Here is an 18,498-nt window from a genome sequence, read left to right on the forward strand (position 1 = left end):
TTGAATCTGGTTTTCCAGTACCCACACTTGCCCTTTCCTCTTTCCTCCTCCCCCTCCCTCCCTCCCTCCCTCCCTCCCTCTCTCCCTCCCCCTGTCCCTCTCCCTCCCCCTCTCCCTGTCTTTCTTTTGACAAGGTTTCTCTGTGTAGCCTTGACTCTTGACTGTCCCAGAATCGCTTTGTAGACCAGGCTGGCCGAGTTCTGGGATTACAGGCGTGTGCCACCATGCCCGGCATCTATGTATGGGTTAGCATCCTTTGTCTGACTGTCTGAAATGCCTCCAAACACCAAGCCTTGCAAGCGTCGGACACAGTATGCAGAGCATCTCAGATCTGGGGCCATTTCAGACTAGTGACTCTTGACTAGTAAAGGCTACGCAAATATTTCCAAATCCAAAAGCTCCCAAGCACCCTTGGTCCTGAGAACTTCAGATAAGGGAGGCTCATCCTGTGCTTGTATTGACACCTTTGTGTTTGGCGCACCCAGTATGGTTGTCAGCATTTGTTTGGTTTTGCCTTGTAGAATGGACTCTCTGCCTGTGGCTTCTTTCTGGCTGCAGGGGAGATGGGATGATCTTTGTCACAAGGTCACAAGAGCAGAAAGACAGCTAGTCCTTGAGCACACAATGGCACATTCACCCTAGCTCCAATTTCTTTCTTTCTTTCTTACTTACTTTCTTTCTTTCTTTTTTTTTTTTTTTTTTCATAGCAGAAACAAACATTTTGCTTAGGTCACACGCCCCTCCTCACACTTCAGAGCTGTTTCTCACAGAGCTGACTTTCTGGGTGAGCTACAGCACACAGCAGAGACCCGGCAATGGCTGTGTAGCACCAAAAAAAGGGGTTTGTAGGGAAGTCACCATGACGGAAACATATTGTGGGCACGCAGTGAGTTCAGATGTTTCAGAAAGCTTTGCCAGCCTGTGACACAGATAAAAATGACTGCAGGCTTTGTTTCTGTTGGTTTTTAAGACATGGTCTCTCTATGTGGTCCTCGCTGTCCTGGCACTCTCTACATAAACCAGGCTGGCCTTGAACTCACAGAGTTCTGCCTCTGCTGCTCCAGTGCTGAGATTAAACGTATGTCCTATCCCATGCTCTCTCTCCTGATGCAGGAGGCAGGTAAGGTCAGAAACTTAGTGGGTGGGTCAACTAGATCAGGAATCAGGAGCAATGGAGAAAAGCAAAGAAGACTCTGAGCTCTCGAAGACGTGACTATGGTCTTTTCCTCTGCAGATTGAGGGGTGAGCTAGTCGACAAAACTATTTACATGAAACAGCACCAATACTCCAATTGGCATCTGTAATCCACCCTAATTTACAAACTAAAGGATTGCCTGCTCTTATTAGCGATGACTGTCTCTGCTCCAGACTTACAGGACCCTCCAGGGTGACAGTCACCTCAGCCTAGCATCCTTATTCTTTAGTTTCTTAGGGGGAAATCAGGCTGAGGACTGAGAGAGCTCATCACCTTGTGGCCATGGCCCTAGACACAGGGCAATGCTGGGGTTTCTGTCCATAAGAATGGTTGCCTGTTGCAGGTACCCTAGGCCTGGAAGTTAGGGGAGCCCAGAGGCTGCCAGTGGGCCCCAATCAAGGCAACAAGTGTCTGCCCCTTGAGCCCTCTGTGGAACACAGTGAGGTAGCTGTTCAGAGGCTCCAAGATTCCAGATGGTCTGGGGGCCATGGCATGTAAACCCAGGCAGAGCTGGAAGACATCGGCTGCCCCTGCAGTCCTGCAGCTCCCTTGGCTGCCTTAATCCCAGCTCCGGCCACTGTCCCTGCTTTGGCACACCTCGACTGATGGATTACAAGATTGACTGCCTGTCAGCTACACCAGAACAGTTCAATTGATTATGACGATGCTCACTTCGGCTATTTTGTTATAACCGACCCTCCTGGGTGTTTGTAAGTTGCCATGGTCACACATTTCCAGCTGACCATTAAAGGTGAGCACGCGTGAGGCCAACAGATGTAGCCACCTGGAGCCCTTTCCGTGGGAACCAGATGGTCACACTTAAGTCATTGCCATCATACCCCATGGAACAGGCCAGCTTTCACTGGGAGGACCCTGGGTCATGAGGGAAAATTAAATTGTGTTTTGAAGGGTTCAGTTAAGGTTAAAATGTTTGCGATAGAATGCTAATTAGAACGTTAGAACGATTTCAGAGCTAATTGCTGTTCCCTGGCAGGACTGAATTAATGAGACACCAATGCAGTAAATGCCGTCTTTCATCAGGCTCCCACTTCTGATGTTTAATCTGAGAAGACAGACTCCGGAGCCAAAGCTGTTCATCCTGCATGTAAGGGGTCCAGCTGTGTCTACTGACCACACATCTTCTGGGATGCAGGATGTGGGGATATCACCTAGCCCATGTTATTGACGTCACGTGCCTTGGCTCTCATGCTCAGGTGCACTCCGGCACACATATGTATCCACTCAGACACTGTGTCTCCCACGTGGGACAAGTAAGCTATTAGGCATCTGATAGTGACCAACCAGGGAACCATGCACACAATAAATGTGGCTAGCACCCTGGTTTTGTCCTTGGGGCCATTTATATATCTATGGGTGATTCCAGGTGCTCTGTGGGTGGGGTCACTGTGCTCCCACCAAGAGCGCCACGAGCTTGCTTCTACAGATTGCTCTTGCACTGTCTTTTCCGTCCTGTAGGGCTGGTTGGTGGCCGCTTCTTGGCCCCTCCAGGATCCTATACTGCCTTCATTATGCCACTTAGGAACAGGATGTCGGCCTATCAAGACTGCAAGGCACCTGGGACGGAATGGGTTTGGGTGTTCTTCAGGAACACCGACATGAATGAGCTGCTGGGATGACCCGGTGGGGGGCGGTGCAGGAAGGTCAGACTCAGAGCTTAGGGAGAGGTGAGATGTCCCAGGCAAGTCTCAGAGTGGCTAGCCAGGAGAGCGGGTGGGGAAGCGGGCGGGCTGGTTGGGAAAGGGTTTCTGGTACGTTGGAATTTTAGGAAGACCGAAGCAGAGGAAAAGCACGTCAAAGCATAGCATCTGCGGCTATATGAGGCTGCTCATGGGACAGGACCGAAGGCTGAAAAGTCCTTTCCCCATCCGCAGACTACGGTGCCCACAGGCATTATATAGTCACTAAGTGCAGCTGTAGAAGGGTAAGTGATGGGCTGAGCTACCCAGGCAGAGCCGGAGAGGAAACATCCCCAAACAGTGTGAAACTTAATCCCAAATTTGAAAGCACCTGAGTTTTCTGAGTGGTGACGCCACCCAGGCTGCTGCTGAGCTCACACGGGGCGCTCATGGTCTTGCGCCTGCTCACGGGAGGCTGTTTCCTTCCCGCAATTAACCTCTGGCCATTGCCTTTTCCAAGAAAATGAGGCTGATGACATGATAAGCGCATGAAAAATACTTAAGAAGTGAGGCAGATGACACGATAAGCATATGAAAAATGCTAGGCAAACGGGGCTGGTAACATGGTCGGCATGCGAAAGTGCCACAGAAGCTCTCCCAGCAAGGTAGCTGGGATTCTAACGGACTGGGGACTTAGCAGAACACGGTAGCCAATGACGTCAGTGCAGGTTGCAGCTGGGGCAGGAGGGCTCACCTTTCTATTGCCATTAGCACATCCCTACACAGCCCAAAGACCCTCTGCAAGGCTCTCCAGAACCAGCTCTGCCTTGGCTGCAGCATGTTCATCTTTGCTTATGGGACAGAGTACTTTCTCACATTCTCCATCTATTGTCAGCCTCTAACTAGGGAATCTAAGAGAAGAACTAATCCCTGTATCCCTCTTTTCTCCTAATCTTGTCTCTGTTTCTTTCCTGGGTCTCTCCTCCTCTATCTTCCACCCCTCATCCCTGCACCCCATAATCTTCTCAGTCATCACCCTGGTACCCCCACATTCTTACTCCCTGTGCCCCATGGTTACACCCTTCACACCTGCTTCTCTCTCTCCAGAATCCTGTATCCGCCCTCTTGCTTCATCCCCCCAAACCTTACACCTGTACTTTGTGTTCCTCCCCCCTCCTCCATTCCGTATCCCCATGGCTTCACCCTGATGACAACAGGGCATAAATATTGGCCAGATAAGGCAACGCCCCCCCCCCCACCGAATAAGAATGTCCCCCATAGGCTTTGACATTTGCATAATCAGTTCCCAGTTGACAATGATGCTTAAGAGATGTGGCCTTGCTGGAGGTGCTACATCATTGGGGATGGGGCTTTGGGGTTTCAAAGCCTCCTGCCATTCCCAGTTCACTCTGATTCCTCTCCCCAGCTTGCTGCTCCAGGCACTGTGCCTGCCTCTGTCTCACTCACCTGCCATGGTGGTTATGGACGCTGATCCCTTTGGAGCCATCGGTCCAAATAAATCCTTCTATAAGTTGCTTTGGTTATGGTGTTTTATCGCAGCAACAGAAAAGTACTGGCACAGACCCCAGGCCGGCAGTTCAAGAGAGCTAGAGGAATGCCAGCAGAGAGATCTAGCAGATGCTTCAGGACCGTGATGCCTTGAGCACTGCTGTGAGACTCTGGCCTATGGTCGAATGACAGGGGATGGTGCCTCATTGTCACATGCTCTGTTGGGTTGTCTCAACGCTGTGTGCTCATGTGCCAATGTCTTTTTTTTTTTTTTTTTTTTTTTGAGTCTTTAGTAGAAAAGCTATCTTTTTTTTTCCCCCTCCATGATGACCAGGGCTGCCCTTCTAAAGCTACTGGATAAGCTGGAACCATGCTGCCCATATGGCACCTTTGCATGGGAATGACAGGTTTAGTCAATGCTGTGCCCCTCTGCCCAGAGCCCTTGTGCCTGACTGTTCAGTCAGCAGACCTGGCTGCCTCATGCAGAACAGCCCAGGTGTATCTGCCCCAATGGATGCTCTAAGTGAGAGCTCTGCAGAGATGAGGCAGGCTGGCATCTCTTTACAGCCAACACAGGATGGTGGAGACAGCTCAGTGGAGAGAGCATTTGCCATGCAAGTGCAAGCAAAAAGAGCCTAATTCAGATCATGAGAAACCATGTAAAGCTGAATGCTGTGTAGTGCACGTATGTAATCCTACCATTTCTACAGGGAGATGGGAGACGGAGACAGGAGAATTCCCAGAAGCCCACAGGCTAGCTAGCTTGTACAGTGGCAAATGAACAGAGACTCTGCATCAAGCAATGCAAATCGCTAAGATTGTCTTCTGACTTTCACATGCATGTCTGTACTCACACACATGAACAGGCACACACCTACATACAAGCATCACACACACACACACACACACACACACACAGAGAGAGAGAGAGAGAGAGAGAGAGAGAGAGAGCCTTCTCCTAATACACTTGTCGAGCCTCTCAGTCTATTTATTGGTCAGTGGAGACAGGTGGAAAGAGTTAGAAACTACTTGAAAAAGATATATGCCCATATGAGTACATGCGTGTGTGTGTGTACGTGTGCACATTCACGCATGCGCACACACACACACACACACACACACACACACACTTGAACTGGACACACCTTTCTGGACAGACTCTCAAACTAATTATTAACCACTGGGGAAGGCTGAACGGAATTGGAAACTTCTTGAGATGTGTGTAACACTGACATCCACAAGGAGGCTCCACCACACCTGGGAAACCTATCCTTTCCCCCAGCCTAGCACATGGAAATGTCCAATGGGATTCAGACACCAGGGAACTCTCGGGACCATATTGAGACCAGTACTTGTGTCCAATTTTTTAAAAATCAGAGAGTAGAGTTCCAGGTAGGACCAGATGGGAGCTTGGAGACTGGGTCAGGCAGATAGAGCCCTGCCCACTTCCCTTTCCTTCCTTCCTTCCTTCCTTCCTTGCCCTACCCCTCTCTTTTCCTCTCCCTTATCATCTTCCCTTCTGCGGTTCTCAAATTAGAGAAAGTGTCCTAGTTTGCTTTCAGTGTCAACTTGATACAGGCTGGTGTCACCTGAGCAGAGTCTCCAAGAGGGATTGCCTAGGTCAACTAGGCTAGCGGGCAAGCCTATGGGGGTGGGGGGTGGGGTTGTCCCCATTGTTTGCTGATGTAGAACGGCCCAGCCCACTGTGGGTGTCACCATTCCCTGGGCTGATCGTCCTGGGGTGTATAAGAAAGCTAGCCAAGCATGAGCAAGCCATCTAGCCAGCAAACAGCTTACCTCCATGGTTTCTGCTTCAAGTTCCTGACCCAATTCTCTCAGTGAGGGACAGTGATCCTGTGAGGAGAAATAAATCCTTTCCTCACCCACGTTGCTTTTGGTTAGAGTGTTTGTGTGTGTGTGTGTGTGTGTGTGTGTGTGTGTGTGTGTGTGTGCGTGTGTGTGTGTTTTTAATCACACCAACAGAATGGAACTAGAATAGCTTCAAAGCATGGAAGGGCTGTCACTAAACTTGGAGCTAAGACTGGGGTGGGATGAAGAATTGAGTTCTGCAATGATCAATCGGGCCACACTGATTGGAGAGTGAGAATGGGTACCATTCAGGGTAGTGGTGGTGATGCTGAGCCAGGGTGGACCCAAGGAATATTAGGGAATGAAGCCTAAGAGTGTTGGGTGAGGGATGGATGTAGATGGAAGGGGTGGTGCCCAGGAAGCACTCAGGCCTCTGGCTGGGCATCCGGCAGATGATGACAACATCTTAGGCAGTCTCAGGAAGATGTCAAGGAGTGACTGTGTTTCTGGGTCTGGGGTCCAGGAACAGTCAGGCTGAAGGCACAAGAGTCCTTGGCATCCCTCATGGTGATTGAAGCCACAGGCATGACCAACATCACTGGAGGAGAGACTAGCAAGATAAGAGAACAGAGGCCACTTTATTCTCTCTGCCACCAGGAGCCTAAAACCCAGGGACACTCACCTCTTGGCCTGGCCTCCTGTGATATGCCCAGGTACCCCTCTGGGCTCCCTGTCTAAAAGGAAATGTTCTCTCTGTGAAGTCCATGCTGGATGCCTGTTTAAGTGTCTGTCTGTTTGAGCCTTGTTGAGGCTTGTACATTAATGGCAGCGCTCCTTCTCTTTCCTCTGTACCCGCAGATTGTGATCATAGATTCAGCCATAGACTGAAAATACGCGCAGACTATAAAGATGTTTGTTTCTATTTTGTTTTGAGACATAGTCTCTTTACTATGTAGCCCTGGCTATCCTGGAACTCTCTCTCTGTAGATCAGGCTGGCCTCGAACTCACAGAGATCCACTTGTCTCTGCTTGCCAAGTGCTGAGATTAAAGGTGTGTATCCCCACACCTGATCTGTCTCTCTCTCTCTCTCTCTCTCTCTCTCTCTCTCTCTCTCTCTCTCTCTCTGTATTCTTTGAATATACTGAAGAACCAAGTCTTCAGCTGGCATTCACCCCATGTATTGGTCCGTGCAAAGGTTACATGTAAACACTGCACTGTTTTACATGCCAGGCTTGAACCTGCAGGCTTTGCTACCTAGGACCAATCTCAAAGGATACGGAGGGACAATGGTCAGTACACACAAAAATGTTCATGGACACACAGACACGTGTGGGTATCTGTAACTATAAGTAAGTGACTGTAGATAACTATATATACATGTGCACAGCATATTCACATAGGTCTATATATCAGTGTTTGTGTTGGTATTTTTCTATCCATCCCTCCTAAATCACTTTCTGGTGACCAGAACCCTACTTTCATCCTTTCTTCTACCTCTCACTAATGAGACCAAGAAAAGGCACATCGGCTAACACATCTGTGGATTGGTGCTTGGCCGCATCTGGGATAATGCAAGAGGTGGGAAAAGGCAGACCTGACCACACAGTGGGCTCACAATCCGGCCATCTGGCCATTCCTGCCAGTCAGCCCGGAGCGTTCTCAAACTGAGGCAGACTTGCTGTTTTAGGGAAGGGGGAGGCCCTCAGGCTGAGGCCTGGAGATGGGCAGCAGTGAACGGGCCGGGAGGGGTGGCCAGAAGCCAGGCCTGGAGAGTGGGTCCAGTGTTGGCACCTCCATCTGGGGTGGGTCGTCTCTTCTGAGACCATCTCCTTTGTCCCCGCCCGGTCCTCCTGAGTTTGATTCACCTGAGGAAGATCTCCATCCTTTGAGGAAAACAGCGCAGTGTGGACTGCTAAGGCCTGGACTACCGGACATAGGATGGGCCCCAGCAGCAGGAGGGAGGGAGCCAGAAGGGAAGGCCCTGGCTGGGAGAAGGGGTCAGGGGGGACGCTGACCACAACAGGTTTCTCTGAGTTAACCTCACAAGCACGCTCGGGGAACACTTTTCCTAGTGCCTTGCCAAGGTAGAGCCCGGCCAAGGGCACCTTCTCACTGACCCTGCCCAAGCTGGGCCCTGGATGGTGTTTATGGGACTCGGTGCAGCTTCGTCCCCTGGACAGCACGGGCTCTAGGCAGGCAGCAGACCAGGAACCTCAACCCAGCCATCTCAATTCTGTTTCCAGCCAAGTGGCCCCTTGGTGGCAGTGATCACTCCTTTGCCAAGGATACCGGAGAAGGTTACAGGGCTGGGCACAGGGAACGTTTTATCTCTACGAGGGAATAGCTCGTTTGGAGTTTATGTTAGAGGCTCTTTGGTCCCTGGGAAACATGCAAGAAAGAGTGAGATCAGGCGGCTTGCCTGCGGTTTGTTTTCGGTGGGGGGAAAGCTGGGCTATCTGATAGCGTCTGTGATCAGGACCTGCTGCTGGTTCCCAGGAATAGGCTTTCCCAGGGAGTGTGCAGCGGGCTCCAGCAGGGCTGCTTCAGCTACAGGGCCCCATCCTAGCTTCCATGACCCCACTCCACCCTCACTGCAGTGGAGTCATGATGCTGCACTGGGCATGCGTGGGTGGTGGATGATTGGCTCAGAGTTCCTCTGCCAGCCAGTAATGAGGTGAGTTGTGAAGGTAGCACACCTAGGTACAGTCGCTGGATAATGGTCACCTTCACCTAGCACAGCTGAGAGCAAAACGGTGGCTACCATGACACCCATTGCTCTAAGATACACAGGGCATGGTAACGCAGCTGTCCATGAGTACAGCTACTCCCAGGCAGAATGGGAGGAGAGATAAAGGTCACAGTGGAAGACAGGAGAGACAAATGTGGCTGGCAAAGGCTCCTCCTGCCCCAGGTCCCACCCCAGCAGTCCATCAGAAGACCTTCTTTGTGCCCTAAAGAGGCCAGCCCTGGCGGGAAGCATGCTCAGCACCCTTGGCATGTTGCCCAAGGCCTCTGTCCCAGGGCCGTCCTGCAGCTGGTTTGTACTGCTCAGGGAAAGCCAACTCTCCAGTGGTCTGGGATTCTGTGAACCAGTTGTTAAACACAAGCATGTTAACAGTTGATTATGTGAGCTTGCAATTAAATATGCTAACATTATGGAAACAGACACTTCCGAATCATTTTTTACCACACTAAAAATTACTTATGCATACGGATTGTATCTGTGTATTGTACCGATTCAATAGAAACTGCAAATAATGGTGGTCACAAAAATCCATGTTATATGATGTGTGTGAAAGAGATATTTACACCATGGAAATTGGCCAACACTACAAGCGAGGGCTTGTTGATTTTCTACACTATGGTTGGAAAATATTAATACAGATTCAACTTAAAATTTGGTCATGGCATCATACCAAGTAGGCTGAATCTAATCAGGAGACAGACATCACCCAGAAAATTTTAATATAAAATTATTAACTAGAGTAAAAGGATGATCTACCAGGGGACTTAGGGGAGCTACCCACATATGCAAAAAGCTGTCATGGATACACTTCCTCCCCCCTCTTTGCCCCAGGCATCCCAGAGCCACATTTCTCCTGGGTTCCATCTTTCATTGGCACAAGCAGCAGCTTTGAGCTAGCACTATGGCTTAGGAGGTAAAGGCGTTTGGTTGCCAAGCCTGGCAACCTGAGTTCCATGGCCAGGACACGGATGCTAGAGATGGGAAGTGAGGCTTAAAAGTTGTGCTCTCACCTCCACATTCTTACTGTGGCATGCACTCATACATTGTGTGTGTGTGTGTGTGTGTGTGTGTGTGTGTGTGTGTGTGTTGTGTGTAATAACTTGAATTTTGAGTAGCAGGTTGGCCTTTTCAATCTGTCTTTTTTTGTGCCACAAATCTCTGTGTTCCCTCCTAGGAAGGCACTTCTGATTGTATTTAAAGGTCACTACAGTGACCCAGGACAGTATTTCTATCCGATCTTTAATCTGATGACATTTGCAACGTCCTCTTTGCCATATGTAACAGCAGTCACAGCGTTTGTGTGCTAGGACTGGCTATCGTTGGGGCAACTATCTTACCACATATTTCAACTAGGGTAAAAAAAAATGAACAGAAAAGTCCGAGAACATGATGCCCAGTGCCAGCTGGCTTAGAAAATTCCAGAATGCTTGCCTGATCTGATTAGGCATAGAAGTCATCCCATCCTTGACAGGAAAGTGAAGTCCTGACATCCATTTCACTGTCTCACCTTAAGCATATTCAGTCATGGCTTAGTCGTGAGCAGGAGTTGGCAAAATTCAACAAATATCCCAGGAGGCATGTTGTGCTAACAAAAATACCTAGCTCTGTGGAGTGTGTGTGTGAGTGTGGTGTGGTGTGTGTGTATGTGTGTGTGTGTGTGGGGAGAGAGAGAGAGACAGAGAGAGACAGAGATAGAGAGACAGAGAGAGAGACAGAGAGACAGAGAGAGACAGAGCAGAGAGAGAGACAGAGAGAGACAGAGAGAGAGACAGAGAGACAGAGAGGGAGAGAGGGAGAGAGAGGCAGAGAGGGAGAGAGAGAGAAGTGTTCCAGGACCACATGCACATCAAATTCGTGGTGCCCAAATTCATTGTGAAAGTGCCATCTCTCTAAAAAAGATGGAGTTCTTGTAGTTGTTGTACCCCGCCCCACTAAAAGATTTAACAGATTTAACCACTATATTTAGAGAGAAACCTTGACATTTAAACGAGACAGAACTCAGGCCACAAATCACCACAATTCTTTTATTAAAAAGTTAAAAAGCAAGGCTGCAGAGATGGCTCAGCAATTAAAAGCACTGGCTGTTCTTTCAAAGGACCAAGGTTCAGTTCCCAGCACTCACATGGCAGCTCATAACCGCTTGTAACTCCAGTTCTAGGGGTTCCAACACCCTCGCACAAACACACAGACAGGCAAAACATCAATGCACATAAAATAAAAATTAAAAAGTGTGTGTTATCCCACAGTTTCTCCAGGTTGGAAACACAAGTGTGACTTCAAACTACTTCTCCAAGGCTCTTGCTTCCTAGCCTACACTAAGTGCTAGCCAGGGCGGTGGAGGAATCCAGAGGCTCCCTTGGATGAGAAACACTTCCAAGCTGGCTCAGTGAGAAATAGGGCTCAAACTCAGCCTGCCAGGCTTCCACGGGCAAGCGCTCTTGCCTGCTAAGCGATCTCTCCATCTTCTTTCCTCTCTTCAAGCTGGTTATTTCAGGCATTTATTGCACTGTTGTCATTCCAGGAAAGCTAACAACAATTTCATATTCTTTTTTGTAGGGGAACCTTTTAGTTGTATGAGTTTTGACTCCTACAAACCTAGACTTGTTCATGCAAAGGTCATTTTTCTGGACCGTGGGTCCCAGCTAAGTACCTGGCTAGCGCTGCCAGAATCTCCTGCTGTAGCCCTGAGTACTTATGATGCTAGCTGCTCTTCCCGAGGACCCAGGTTTTATTCCCAGCCCCTACACGGTGGCGCACAACCATCACTAATCCAGTTCCCAGGGATCTGGTGCCTTCGTCTGGGTTCCTCCAGCACCAGGCATGCACACAGCGAGTACACTTATATACATGAAGTCAAATGCACACACACAAATAAAATAAATCTCAGGGGCTGGAGAGATAGCTCAGCAGTTAAGAGCACTTGTTGCTCTTGCTGAGGACCCAGGTTCACACACACACACACACACACACACACACACACACACACACACACACCACACAGTGGTTCACAAGCATCCACAACTTCAGTTTCAGGGAATCCTACACTCTCTTCTGGTCTCTGTGGTACCAGGCATGCACACAGTGCACATGCATACATGCAGACAAAACATTCATACATATAACATAAATAAATAAATCTAAAAGATTTTTTTTTGAAGACAGAGACGTGAGAGGTTGAGGTTCCAGCTGCTCAGACATTTCCCATGCAGACACTTGCCTTACCTAACCTGACACTCCTCAGATCCTTTCTTGTCACGAACTCATGCAGTGTCTGATGGGAATCCACCAGCAGGCTGGGAATTGCTTGGAAGGCAAAATTCACAAAACAGAGGTTGTGTAAAATGCATAGAGAGTATTTAAGAAAACATACGCAGAGGCTTCAGTTTAAGCCTGGATTTTCCAGAGTATACATGTGTATTGTATGGGGGGGTGGTGGAGACTAAATTTTTTCACCTGATACGTGCTGAGAAGGTCGAAAAAGAGCCATCTTCTGCAGGCTGGAGGGCCGAGGCAGCTGGCAGTTGTTCAGAAGCAGTAAACCTCAGAATCTCGCAGATCAATGATGAGGCCTCCAGTGTAAGGCCAGGGGCCCAAGAGCAAGGCCGAAAGCCAAGGAGCTTGGATGCTGATATGCAAGGGCGGCAACATGAGAACCATACCTGGTCTGGGAGGGAGGGAGGGAGGGAGGGAGGAAAGATGGAAGGAAGATGCTGCTAAAAGAGGGACAGAGTCTCCTCCCACCGTTCTGTTCTCCCAGGAACAACCCCTTCTCCTCAATCCTGAAAATTGACTGTTGTCCCACTCAAATCCAGGAGGCATCTTCTGCACTGAGTCTGATGACCCACATCTCAGTCTTCTTTGGAAACTTTCGCTGTCACGTGCTGAAGTCTGTTTCCCCAGCTCCCTTGGCATCCCTCAGTTCAGTCAAGCTGTCGTCCACTCATTACACTTCGGGTTGTCCACTGTCCACTAACCACACTTGCTGTATTATATAAATTATATATATGTAACTTCTGGATTTGGGGTACCTAAAGATATGTAAGTCAGGGTTCCAATTTTTTATTGCTTAAAGAATAAGATGCCAGGCAACAGATATGAGATGGCGACGTTTATTAAACGACCATGGGGAGAGCTAAAAACAGGGGATGGGTACCGCAGAGGGAAACGGAGAGACAGAGACAGAGAGAGAAGAGGGAGAGGTAAGGGGGGAGCGCGTAGGTGGGTCTGTCCTTTTATATGGCCCTAGGTAGGGCGACGCTCCTTGGCAGGTAGGCAATGACATCCCAGGTAGGTCAACTGAAGCCAAATCCTAACACAGTTCTCAGGCCTCCCGGGGACATGGGACAGACAGAGGCACCTGGACCCTGGGAGAGCATAGTGGGCCCACCACAGGCACCCTTAATAATCTTGACTGCCAGTCTTGGAAGGGAGGACCACTGGCTTTGACAACTTTCTAGTTGCTTCATTCTGAGGGGGCAGGAACTGAGGATTGGCCTCACTGGCCCCTGAACAGACATCTGCAGCCTAGAGACCGTGTTGCTGCTGGTGGTGTGTCAGGGATTCTCAGTTCCTGGTAAATATTACAGTCCATCATATTTCCAAAGAAAAACGGGGTGGCGGGGGTAGGGGGGCACTGTTAAAGCCAAAAGCACAACACATACCAAAAAGCTGCTTCTGGCCTCCCCCACAGAAGTCACAGAATATAAATGAAAGTGTTCTTTTGGTTTCTAAATTTATATGTATCTACAAGATTAAAAAAAAAGAAAGAAAGAAAGCATATGCTAACATTTCAGAATGTAGCCCTCAGTAGATGACATGATGAGCATTTGTCAGAAGCATTGATTCTGGAATCCGGTGTGGGGTGGGAAGGTACCCTGGCAGCCAACAATAATGACAATCATTTCAAATGCAAAGAGACAGCAGAAGCAGGTAGGAAGCCGCTGTTAACTCAACTGGGCGTTCGTTCGGGATGCTCTCACCATTGTGATTTGATGCTGACTTTCAAACGGCTTTAAGGAAATAGCATCTTTTATTTATGATAGGTGCTAGGTGTATCTTCTCTGGTGCTTGGAAATGATAGGGCTCGGGGTTGCTGAGCCCTTCTGATTTTTCAATCACTCATACCAGTTACTCCCTAAAGTCCACTTACCAGATCTCAGGTAGAAACATCGGGTCTGGAAAGTGCAATCAGCAGACGTTTGAGGTAAGAAAGATACCCTGTATTTATGAATCTTTACTCTGGATCAGGCCTGGAGCATCAGTATTCATAGGCACTCTCTGGGAGGCGCTGTCATGACAACATGACTTCTCATTTCAGAGGAAGGACAGGCAGAGGCAGGGAAGTGGTCCATCGAGTGGTCACTCACTTCTGGGTCTGTCTGGACATCCCATTCATTCCTCCTGCCCAGTGGCATCCCATGACTAGAGCCATGTCTACCAGGAAGAGCAGGCGAAATGGGTGGGACGCTCACTAGGGTGCGTTCAGTTTGTAGCAGAAGAGACCATGAAAAGAAGAACGCCCACCAGTGCCTTGCACTTTTCAAACTTACATTAAAAATTTTAGTATACAGACTAGCTGATTTCATGTGGCAGTTTCATTGTACTTGTTCATATTCCTGTGTTATCTTCTCTGCTCTGCGTCGTAGCGTGCATACACAGCTGGAATAAAAAGAAACACTTTCCCTCCAGTTAGAAAGGAGAAGGAGCACATTTCCTAGAGGATACATCCTCATATTTCATTGGCCAGAACTGTTCATAGGCGTGTTTCTAAGCTCACTGGTGGAGGAACTGATGGTTTTTTTTCCTGGGTACCAATTGTAACTTAGTTTCCTCCTTCCTATGTCACAATACATGACCAAAGCAACTTGAGGAAGGAAGTGTTATGTCTCAGAGTTTGAATCATGGTCCACCCTGGTGAGGAAGCTGCCAAGCCGGAGCGTGGGGGAGCTGGTCACGTGGCTTCTGCCATCAGGAAGCAGAGACAGGCAGATTCCTGTGTTCTGTCTGCACGCTTCCTTCTCTTCACTCAGTCCAGGAGCCCAGTGCATGGAGTGCTGATGCCCACACTCAGGGTGTGTCTTCTCTCCCTCTGAACCTCTCTGAAACACCCCACAGCATAGTCAGATGTGTTTGAGTGGTGAGTCTGAATCTGGCTAGGTTGATAATTGCGCTGGACACGTTAGTCACCCAAGGGGAGGAGATCTCAACTAAGAAACTGCAGTATTCTTAATTCTTCCCTGACTGAGAAACAGTGACTGTGTTAGCATCCAGGAGATGAAAATCTCTACTGTGTATTGAAGAATAACGCGGGGTCCAGTAGCCTACGAGAGAGCGCTCAGAATTAGAGGCTTAAAGAGCAACAGATCTCACGTTTCAGTGTGCGCTGTGACCTATTTATCTCTGTCAGCAAGAGCCAGGCTCGGGGAAAGTGAGAGCTTTGTTTTTGAATGTCTTTCTCAAATGGATGCTGGTGCCGCTATAGGACCATTTTTCAATGATGAAAGAACAGGAAATCACAGTGCCTGGTTCACATCTCTTCCCTTCAGAAGCACAGGCCTGGACCACATCACTTAGGGCTCACACATCCAGCCAGGGCAGGAGTCCTGGGGCATGATGGAGAAGCACTGAAGGGAAAAGCCACCATACAGTACTGTGTGGGCTGAGTGTGAAGCTTCCCAAGGTCTCAAGTATCAAAGGCTTGGTCTCCAGTGCAAGCGGTGTCCAGAGGTGATGCCTTATGGGAAATGATAGAGATCTGGGGAGGTGAGGCCTGACTAGAAAAAGTATGTCAGTGCAGTCATGCCTTGGAAAGATAGATGTATCTTGTCCCTCGCTCTCCTCTTCTCTTCCGCTCTTCTTCCCTTTTCCCCTCCCTCCTGGCTGCCAGGAGGTGAGAAACTTTTTTATGCCTCCTACTCTTGCCGCCATAATGTACTGCCACACAGGAGGGAGATCTCCCTAGGAAATAAAGGGAAAAAGGCCCACAATAAAACTGCAAGCTGGTTCATAAACATGAAGCCAAAGGGGGCAGAGTTTAATTAACAGCCAACAAGATGCCAGCCAAGGCTGGAGAGCAGCAACACATCCAAAGTTAGCAGCTGATACAGTAGAAGTCAAAGATGGGCAGAGTGGGCTTCGGTATGTTAGCACCCTCCAACTGGGTGGAGAGGGAATGCACACGATCATCTCTCTGGTTGGGTTAAGGGGACAAGCCAAGGGTGATAGACCGCCACTGACTCAGCACATGATATGCTGAAAGATCTAATCAGTCCTAATAGAAATCACCCCAGTCTTTGTTACAAAGGGCAGATCTTGTGAAACTAGAATCTCAGTTCTATTAAAGCAAAACAAAAGGTAATAAACACACACACACACACACATCTTAGTGGCTGTGAACAAACGGAAACAGCCCATATTCCACACCTGGGAATAAAACAAAAACATATTCACATAACATAATGGTTTGGTTTGTTTGAAACCAAAGTTCTCACTCCACACTAGAAAACCCAACAAGGAGCTGGAGATGAGGCTCAACAGTTCCAAGCACTTCCTGTTCTTTCATGGGACTTGAGTTCAGTTGATGGTGCCAGAGTCAGGCAGCTCACAACTTCCTCTAACTCTAGCTCCAGGGGATCTGACATCCTCTCCTGACCTCCACAGCCACCTGCAAACATGTGGCATACTTTCACACAGAAATACCCACCTACACATATAATTAACATAATCATTTAACCAATAAATGAACTAATAAGCTAATTACATGGTTTTTAAAAGAGAATATGAGGGGTTAGTAAGTACTTGAAATTATTTAACACCCTTAGCTATCAAGGAAATGCAGATTGAAGTTGCCTTGAGAATTCTTCTCCCCCACTCAGAGTAGCTACAACTAGGAAAACAACAAATGCTGGCAAGGAAGGTGAAGAAAGGGGAATCTGTATTCACTGCTGATGGGAGTGTAAATGCTGCTGCTCTATGAAAATCAGTGTTAAGGTTTCTCAAAAACCTGAAAACACCGTAGGCCCAACACACCAGTCCCAGATACACACCCTAAGGACTTTTGTTCACATTTGTGATCCACTCCCATCCAATGTGTCCATACCTGCTGATGCCCTGACAGGGGCAAAGAAATCCAGCTGTGCATACACCTTAAGGTTAGAGGAACATTTTTTTTTCCTCTTTGTTGTCTACAGTTAAAATGCTTCAGTTGGAAAAAGCTAGGAGCAGAGGTGAGGGGTTGAGGGTGGGTGGTGGGGGTAGGGTGGGGTGGGGGTAGGATCAGGGGTGGGGGTAAGGTGGGGGGGTGGGGGTATGATGGGGAGACACTTCAAGAGGAAAACAATGTCTTCATGCTACCGTTTAGCTTTTGCTAAGCTGAGATTCAAAGCCATTCCACAATGTTGCGTTTCAGCCCACCAATCTCTGCTTCTGGGATATTTTCTTGCAGTGCGCTCTGAAAATTAGATACATGAACTTTATTGAAAAATGGCCTTTGATTTTTTGAATAGAGGTTTTACATTCCTTTGCCTGATCAAGGAATCATTTTGAAATCTCTAATTATGTCACATATGTAGTTTTAAAACTCAAAGACTTTACTCAAACTCACGACAAAATCTTTTTGCGCTTCTCCCATTAACCCTCTAGCTTTCACTCCTCTGAAGGAAGTTCTGAGCTCTGTAAAGAGGTTTATTTCCCCCTGACTTATATCCATATCTCTGTATAACTTGATGGTACTGCCAGATCTTGAGCTGTCCATTTTAGAGGCTCTACCATATCACTCAGCTTTTTCATGCCTCTAGAATGGTACGTCTGACACTGGCTGCTTCAAAATGGAGAGAGACTTATTGTGGCTCGGGATTCTGGAGGCTGAAGTAATCAACATGCTCCCTCCAGGAGACACTGTCAGAATTCCTGTCCCCTCCTTATAAGGTTCCAACCACAGTTCAAAGTATGACCCCACCCAAGTTTAGCAGTGAGTTGATTGGATTTACTCATAGAGCACGAGAGGCTGTAGGAGATGGGTGACCCCAAAGCAGATACACTGGGATGTCCTCACCCGGCATGGAGGATGGCTTCACCATAGCCTCGCAGATGGAGCCCTTTTCCCTAGTCTTCTCCTATACTCAGTCACCTCCAGACACACCCATGTGTCCTAAGGATGAAATTGCATATAGGTGGCCGGGAGGTGCCGGAGGGCCGGGTGACCCTCTCCACACCCTCTTCTATGAGACAATGTCAACAATCAATAGGCAAAGCTGCACCGAGAAAGATGATAGCCATTTAACTCAGAGGATGGCATCTACCAGAGTGCTCAGGGGTGGAGCACTGGAGACCCTACAGTGTTGGGGAGTCCCCAGCAGTGGGTCTTGGTACTGTGATCATGTGTTTTTAAGACTTGTGGGTATTGGGTGTGGTGCAGGCATCTGTCTTATGGGTATTTTGAAAACAGAATTTTATTTAATGAGCAGACACCACACTTTTCTTAGTCAAGGGAATAATAGAGGGTTGGTGGGAGACGCTAATGGGGTTAGACTTTACAGATGAGCTGTTTCTGGCCTCTAATCTGTCGTCTGTCTCTACATCCTTATCCTGGATCCAGAGAAAG

Source organism: Acomys russatus, chromosome 7 (genome assembly GCF_903995435.1).
Source record: "Acomys russatus chromosome 7, mAcoRus1.1, whole genome shotgun sequence".
Classification (NCBI taxonomy): domain Eukaryota; kingdom Metazoa; phylum Chordata; class Mammalia; order Rodentia; family Muridae; genus Acomys; species Acomys russatus.